This window comes from Astatotilapia calliptera, chromosome 18, assembly GCF_964374335.1.
Source record: "Astatotilapia calliptera chromosome 18, fAstCal68.1, whole genome shotgun sequence".
NCBI lineage: Eukaryota > Metazoa > Chordata > Actinopteri > Cichliformes > Cichlidae > Astatotilapia > Astatotilapia calliptera.
The window spans coordinates 27263574-27272855 of record NC_137439.1 but is presented as its reverse complement, the minus strand read 5'-3'; positions in this window follow the sequence as shown (position 1 = coordinate 27272855).

Sequence of the window (9282 nt, the reverse complement as noted above, 5' to 3'; positions counted from 1 at the left end):
GTCTTTAAGACATTCCTGCAGTTTAACTAATTGGTGTTTGTTATCTGGCTTCATAGATAGAGCTGGGTGTCATCTGCATAGCAGTGAAAATTTATGCTATGTCTTCTAATGATGCTGCCTAAGGGAAGTATGTATAATGTAAACAGAATTGGTCCTAGCACTGAACCCTGTGGAACTCCATAATTAACCTCAGTGTGTGAAGAGGACTCTCCATTTACATGTACAAATTGGAGTCTATTAGATAGATATGCAGCACAGTACCTGTGTGTACCTGTCAGCACTCTTTAATACATTTTTCCACTTTAGCATTAAAATCAAAATAAATTATTTGTCATATGACAGTTGGCATAAGATCCACTCTCCCACAACCATGAATTGGACAAGCAGTTATAAATGCGAAATGAATGTTTTTCATTATCATTTGGAGACCCAAGAAGTACAATGTACAATGTTGAAATCATGTATTGTATTTTTGGCATTTTTTACAACCAGACCATTACTACTACACGTACTGGCCACTTCATTAGGTTCATCATGCAAGTAACTGGCTGGACCCCTTTTTCCTTTAGAACTGCCTTACTTATTTGTAGTACAGATTCAACAAGGAAACATTCTTCTGAGATTTCTCCACCATATTGACATGACATCCACATCCATGATGCAAATATCATATTTCACTGCATCAAAAAGATGCCGTATTGGATCAAGACTTGATGGGTGTCATTTAAGTACAGTGAACTAACTGACTGTCATGTTCAAAGAACCGGTTTGAGATTATTTAAGATTTTAGATTTGGCAAGGCCTGCTCCTGCTAGAAACATCCACACCAACAAGGTATTTTGACACAGAGAAATGATGCTCACTGGATAGCTTCTCTTTTTTTGGACCATTCTCTGTAAACCTTAGAGGTGGTTGTGATTTCAAAACTCCAGAATTTCAGAGCAACCATGCAATGAGCAGAGTCAATTCAATTACTTTTCTAACAAGGGGCAAATGTGCAGCAATTTTAGAAGCTGTATTACAAAATTAATGTAAAACACCAGACCTAAATATAACACTGTCAGCCTTGTATTGCTTTGTTTCCTTAATGCCATAGCTTTAATCATCTGTGTTTACTTTGTCCCCATTAAAAACGAAAAAGTGTAGACATGTCAATGTTTGCATAATATTTTACAACACAGCAAGATAGTACCATAACTTTGCACATACTATAGCTAAACAGTTGTCTGTGACAGGGTTGTCTTGTTCACACTATCATACTTGGGTGTCTCTGCAGCAGACTCAGGGCTTTCTAGCTTGTACCTGTGGACCACATGGACCACAGGGATAGCCACTAAAAGAAGAAACTAAAAGAAAGAAAGATTCAGCCTATTTACTCATGTTGTTTATTTGAGCACAAATTTGATGCTGAATATACTGAACATAAATAATCATTTTGTCCATCTACAATGGTTCTGTAGATTGCCAATATCTTGATCGAAAAGGCTAGTTTTAGTGCAGCGCATAATATGAACCTAGTAAGCAGTTGTGAACTGGGACTACTTTGTGATGGTACAGCATAGTGCATTGCCCGTTACAGGGTCCTAGCACCTTAGTCGCTCCTTAACACAGCCTGTGCCCTGAAAAGTACAGGGTACTTACAGCGTAATTGTTTCATTGTTTCCTGCAAAAACCTGACTTGTTACCTGCAAAATTGCACATGATTACAGGGTATTTGCGCCTTATTCCAGGATCATATTATAAAGTGTTACTGTTTTATTGTGCTCTTTCATGTTATGGGGCACATTAGTTGATGCTGTAAAGCAGTCAACACACCTTAAATATGATAATAACACCTGACCATGTAATTTTTCTTTATATTATATCATATCAAATTTATTTGTATAGCACATTTAAAGACCAAGGTACACCACAGTGCTTTCCAGTAGAACCATGATACAGATAAAATCACAATATAAAATATAAAACAATTACGTAATATAAATGCAGAGCCAGATAAAAAACACACTAATTAGCCTTAAAAGCCAGGTTAAATAAGTACTTTTTTTAGACATGATTTAAAAGATTGAATAGAATCTGATGCGTGAATGTCAATAATTTATATCCCATATTAAAAAGATTATCGAAGTTTTAAAAAATGATTGAATCTCATTCAACTTGTCTGGCTAAATATAAATAACTGGGTGTCCAACAGGGGTGACCAACTCCAGGCCTTAAGGGCCGGTGTCCTGCAGATTTTAGATGTGTCCTTGATCCAACACAGATGATTTAAATTGATAAATTTCCTCTTTACAAAAAAAAAAATTAAATCCTCTTTCTCCACTGAGCCACTCTTTCAGCTTCAGGTGACAACAATCTTTGAAAAAATAAAATGTCTTCACATGCTGAGTTAATCTTTGTTTCCTTCTGTCACTTTCTGGGAAGAGACCAGCTTAATAAAAACAGTTATTTGCTTCCTTGTCTACAGCTTCTTCTTTTGGTTTGTAATCATGTTAGTCCACTTCACAGTCAGTGTACTTGTTTGCTGGCTATGCTGCCCTATTGATGTACTTATTCCCAGTAGAGAGTCAATAAAATTGCTTTTTCTTTTGTTTTTGTCATGGGTCACAGGGGCAGACCAGCTTAAATGCACATTTACATGAAATACTTCTTTACAATGAACAGTGAAACTGGATACTATCATAATAGCTTTGAATCTCGTAATTCAAAGCTATTACGACAAATCAGCAAAGGCAACATATGCAGGCAATACAGCATATGTTGCTAGGAAACGGACATAATCACATGTCCATCATGAACACAAGGTAAACCCAGCGTAGGTAAGTCCAGGGTTGTTAAGTAAGAACCACTTTCAAGACTAAACTAAAAGTGGAATTTTGTCTTTGTCCTTAAAGACCTCATGGTGAAAACGCTTTATAGATATTGATCTGTGGGCAGTTTCTTGTAAACTTAATGGCATTTCTAACAGAAGTTTAATCATATATGAACAGACTGCAAGTGAGTGTTTGTTCATTTGCATCATTGTTAAACCACAATACTTCAAAGAAGAGATACAATTTAAATTAAAAATGAGGAGAGAATTATGGATAAATTAAGATTAAATCTGGGCTTTTTTGCATGTTAATACAGAAGTTAATCCAGCCTCTCTAATGTGTAACTGATGCATATGCTCTATAAGCACACCAGTGCATGTAGGATGAATTACTTGTGACCAGTAATGTTAAAGTAATATTTTTAAGACATTTACAGGAAGAGTGTATAAGTAGTTTTAAAGTTGCCCTGATAAACAGTTCATTTGTTTGCTGAATCAATTTATCATTCTGTTTACATTCACACTAACCCTGATAAGTTCAGGTACCCAGACACAAATGTTTTCTTTTTCACTTATGTATTTACAGACTGTCTCCCACCTGTGCAGACAACTTCCCAATCTTTTGTCTTCCTTTCCTGCTGTGAGAGCTAAAAACTGCTTTGTCTGATACCTCTGGAGAAACATTGAGGATCTTAGTGCTTGTACATCAGAAACTAGGCCCAGGTCAGCCTGGGTCTGGCTGCTCTGCTCTGCTTTGTTCTGTACTCCTCTGTTCAAGACAGATATAAATGGACAGATGGCAGAGAAGAAGCAGGCCACAGTGGTGAGGCTAGATGTTTTATTAGCTTTGTTCTTTTTGATGGGGTTTATTCCCTGATAGAAAAGCCTCATTTTGTGTTATGAAGAATTTACATATCACATTAATAAAGCATATTAGGTCTAAAAATTCAACAGTTAAGGTCAGATGCAGAACAAATGAGTCATCTATATAATATTTATCCAAAAATGACACTGTTAAATTGCAATTATGCTAACTGACACTGTGTGAGAGGGGAGTGTGTCTTCTAAAAAGGCTTTCGGTTTGACTTGCTATATTCGAAAAATATTCAAGCCATGCTAAAATCATTAAAACACTTTTTTCTCCACATTTGTAATAAGGATTCTTTTTGCTTAATAAAAAATGACAAACTTCTTTTGCATCTGAAACTTATTTTACATTTAAGCAGTTCAGCCTTACCTTCAGATAACAGCATCAATGATTTGCAAACCACACATGGCCATATTTTATTCACTACAAAACATACGAAACATAACAAATATTTAAACTGAGACATTTTACTATTTCATGAAAAAAAAAAACTCATTTTGAATTTAATGCCAGCAACATGGCTCAAATAAGTTGGAACAGGGGCAAGCAAAGGCTGGAAAAGTAAGTGGTTGTGGCGTGGGTGTGGTCTCTGGCCGGCTGCAGAGGAGGGGTGACGCAGTGAGCTCCCGGGGTGGCGCAGGGGCGGGGTGAACAGGTGTACTGGGATCTGAATGTGATTGTGACTCTTTACATAAATAAATAAAAGTATTGCTGTCATCACACTCGTGTCCAGTGTATGTACAACGGGTCAAACATTACAGTGGTTCTAAAAAAGAAACAGCTGGAGGAACATTTTGCAACTAATTAGAATAATTGGCAACAGATCAGTAACATGACCGGGTATAAAATGCACATCTTAGGCAGAGTTTCTCGGAAGTAAAGAGAGGTAGAGGTTCAAAAATGCAATGCAAAATTAAATGTTCTAGAACATATAACACTGTGAGTACTCTGAGTAATGGTAATGCCCGACCTGGTGTCTTTGGATGCTCAGATTAATTATTCAGTCAGAGATGACGCCCACCTTTCTAAACAGTCAGCTTTACCTTTAAGGCCCAGGTGTTGACTGAAACAATCACAGTCCACATATTTGGCCACATCCCTACTACATCTGTATCAAGGGTAGGCAACTCCAGGCCTCAAGGGCCGGCATCCTCAGGTTGTAGATGTGTCCTTGAACCAACAGAGCTGATTCAAATTGCTACGTTACCTCCTCAACATGTCTTCAAGTTCTCCAGAGGCCTGGTAACGAACTAATCATTTAATTCAGGTGTGTTGACCCAGGGTGAGATTTAAAACCTGCAGGACACCAGCACTCAAGGCCTGGAGTTGCCCACCCCTGATCTATATAGTGGTGGCTTATGACACCAGCTATCAACCACCTACAATCCAGTCTTGAGATCTCTTCCCATATGCTTCAACCCCACTCACACCTTTCCTCAGGGGACCCCTACTGATGGAGCGAGGCAAGAATCCTCTGGGCGAGAGCTGAAACATCTTCACGAACTCAAAGAAGTCCGGTCAATTGCCTTTTTTAAAGCTCTTGAGAATGCATCCTGGCCACTGTGCTCACCCAAGTCACGAGATACATTTGATGGTTAACCCAATGTGTGTCCTTGTGCAACAGACCTCTCCTGTATGTGTCTTTGATGTATGTTGTAGACAGTGCAGGCGAGTCTAAGAGTCTGACCATTAAGGAGCATATCTTGTATCACCTCTGTTTACGCTTTACCACTCGAGAAAACCACCATCAAAAAAGTTGCAGTACTCCTGACATGAAGTCAACAACAGACTAAGGACAATCATTTGTTGAAGATGCCAGTATGTGGGTGTTATACAGTATATGGAGGTCCTACTGCCTCCTTTCCATTCAAGAACAGCATTTTTTCTGCTGGCAGATTATGGTGGTGTCACCAGTCTAGTCTACAAGGACAATGCAGACCCACAAGAGGAAGAAGGAATGTCTTGGTACTCCAGGACAGTGTGATGTCTCTTCTGACAGCTTTATTTACTGTGATTTTTGCAGCTCAGGCAAAAACTAGAACTGTGTGTCAGCTTTCAGAAAGGAGAACTTACAAGGACTTTATTTTAACTGACTTTTAACTGAATTCAGCTCAACTTTTGGTCCACTTAGGTTAAACTAAGCAAAAGTTTGTGGACGAGGTGCAGAGATCCTGACTCTTGTTATGTTAGGGGCTTTCAGGAGCCATGACATTGAGCTGCTGACAGAGTTTGTGTATTGTTTCTTTTTCCCAGTGATAATAAGAATGAAAAGATGACAACTGCCAATGGAAAACTATTGCGTAAGGTGCTCGGTGCACATTAAGAAGAGTTTTACCTAGAGAGTGTCTGTGCAGGAGTGTGAACTACTTTGCAGTCTATGAGCTCTTCAGTTTGCTCTGGGGTCCACAGTAGTTTGGCGTGATTGAAATTCTGATGGTACAATCTGAATAACTGCCTGGTCAGAAGTGCTTCAGGCAAGATGTACCCTTAATATAGGAAAATACTGAAAAAAGTTAATATTTTGTCCTTACGGGTTGGAAAGGTAACCAGTTCCAGCTCAAATCAGCGAGAATGGAGATTGCAGACTTGGGATGTCTGGAGTCCAGTTGTGCAATGTGTTCCTCTGATAAGCATCCCATTTCATCATTTCTTGCCTGTGGGTGAGATGTAGATGCCAGCTGAAATTAAGAAGTGAAATTGTCTGACAGAGGAGACCGGTTCCCAGGATTAATGACAAGTAGTCGGGGGAGGGGGGGGGGGGAATCATAAGTCAGCATCAATTTGAGGCTCACAACAAACACACTGACTAAACCAGAAAAGCAGGAAACGTAAAACTATTTAAACCTGTTCAGTGATTTTTAGAACTACCAAAATTATTTTGTTGAGGATTCATTTTAATTACCAAACTTAAAAGAATCTACTATAAAACTCTTAAGCCCAAAGATGTCTGACTGACAGGTAAGAAAATAATATGAGCTTCAATCAGCAATGGTTTGACATTTTAGGACATACTTTATTGCCTAGAGCTAGATAAGATTGCTAATTCTCTCAGACATAGTATGAAGCTATAGCCAGAATGCAGCTCAGCATAATGATTGGAGGAAAACTCAGCAAGCCTTACTCTGGTGAGTCACAGAGAAGAGACAGCATAAAACAACCTAGACACAGGACTGACGGCTTAAGGAGTTAAAGGTCCCAGCGACCCTGGACTCTGTTTAAAGTGTCTGTCAGTCAAACGGCCACAAACACGCTGAGAACAGTCAGAGAAACAAAATTAACAGGAAGTAACTGAAAATCAATCGCAAACACACTCAAGAAAAACACAAACAGACACAAAACAGCCCTTAAAAAGATCACGAATGGGCTAAATTAACAATAAAATGAATACAAATTACAAAGTTGTAAATACTGCAAAGATGTATAAGAGATTTGAGGCTTTCATAAGTCTCTCCCTTTAAGGGCCCATCGTCTCATAATGGATTGACGATTAAAGATAATGATTAGTGAGCTTTGGAGGTGCTGCTGCTCAGTCTGACAGCCTTTAGACCAGGGGTGGCTAATTTATTCCCCCACAGGGCCTTGTGAGAAACTGGGACTGTTGTGGAGGGCCTCAGCAATAAGCTGAACACATTCTGTTCAACATTGATTTAATCTCTTAGTAAACCACTACCAGTAAGAGAAGATGTTATAATTAGGCCCTAATTGTGGCCCCTTTGGGAAAATTAATTGCACATCCATACTTTGAAAGCAGGAACGAGATGATGATGATTTCTGTTTCTACATTACTGTGAACCAACCACTGGCTGTAGGTTCATGAGACTAGTACAAATAACGCTTCTAAACACATTTCCAACAACCTTTCCACAGTGTACTGACACTGTGTGTTACTGCATAAATATTAAACTGTGTTTATGACAGTCTAATACAACCACTGTGGGGAGTGAGGCAGACAAACTGATAATATAATGATCATGAAGATGGATTGTTTGCATGTGTATGTGTGTAAAATGGGAAAACTGACTGCAGCCAGCAAACACTGGAATACAAATAATGCTTAAACGCTTTAACGTCAGTGATTCGGCTTAATCGATGGCACAGGTGTCTGAACATTATTCTTTTGCTTTTAGGCTTGAGCTCATTAATAAAGTGGCAGGTGCACGGTGGCGTCAAAGTTCTACAAAAACATACACGATACATGAGCAGATGGGTCATTATAAAAGAGAAAACGTTGCAGTTTGATTGGTCCTTTAGTCAAGAACGACAAATATTTAAAGAACCTGTTTGCAGGGGATTTATATTAAAAAGTTTGTCACTGTCAGCTTTCATTAGAGCTGAGTAATTATTGTTGGTTTGATCGTGATAATCATAAACACGATCACTACCGAGAACTTCACATACTACATTAGAAGAAAACGCCCAGCCTCATGATCAGACCCGGGGAGTATCAGCTAACACTTGCTAGCTACTTAGCTTAGCAAGTTGCTAACAGTAGAAAGCTTTAATAAACAGTAAAGCAGTATATATTTTCCGGAAATAAACAATAGCAATCTTCTTTTTGCGTTCAAATAATCTTTTTTTATTTAAAAAAAAAAAGAAAGTTATGTAAGTTTTCTACTTAAATGTTTTCTTTAACTGGGGTTAAACGTCACATTTAGCTGCTGATTAGCTCTGTGGACCACAGGCTTGTCCCATGATGATGTACCTGGATCATCTCACACTGGGAAAAAAGACGGTGGAGGGAGTAGAAGCTTCACACAGAGAGATTTCTAGCCAGAGGGAGGGATGAGAGACGCATCCCCTTCCTCTGGAGAAGCTCACACACAAGAAGCATTGGGTTTTTCTTCTCAGTCTTCCTCAAACCTGAAAGTTATTTTTGTGTTTGTGTCAATGTCGTGATTCACTTTAGGTCCCAACACCTATATATAGTATTTCAAAATTTCCCTTAATCTTTTAAATGTTTAACATCTTTGTTTGGTGTCCATTTTAATAGTTTGGATTGCTTTTTTCTTATAAACTCATAGGAGCAGATTAATTCTTCCCCAAAAGAAGTTAAAATAAAAAATTAACTTTTTATCAACGTTATGTTTATTTTCCATATATTAGCTTTACAGTCCTTATACTAGCTTTTACAACTTCAGCTTTGTCTGAAGAAACAATACAGGAGGTTATTACTTCCTGCCGTTATCAAACTCTTGAACTCATCTACTTCGGTTTGAACCAGACGATACACAGCTCACTGTTCTCCGTCACGCCACGGTGTGTATTTGCATACCTACCAGCATCTTTTACCTGTTAATGTCTCAGAAGCATTAGTCTTAATACTAGTGTCCATTTACATTTGTATCTCTATTTCTACACTTCTTGCTTTGTTGTCTGTGGTATCTCTGCTGCTATGACAACTCGATTTCTCTTTAGGACTAATAAAGTTTCTCTGACAAGACAAGACTAAAAGTACGCGTCATACTATGATTTACTTATAAAACTAGCTTAATCTTGCATGGATGAATGGAAATCACAGTTGCTTCAGTTATACTTACGGTCTGGCAGAAAGAAAAGAAAAGCAGTAAGATCTCAGCCACCTTGCTAGGATGCACACTGCCTC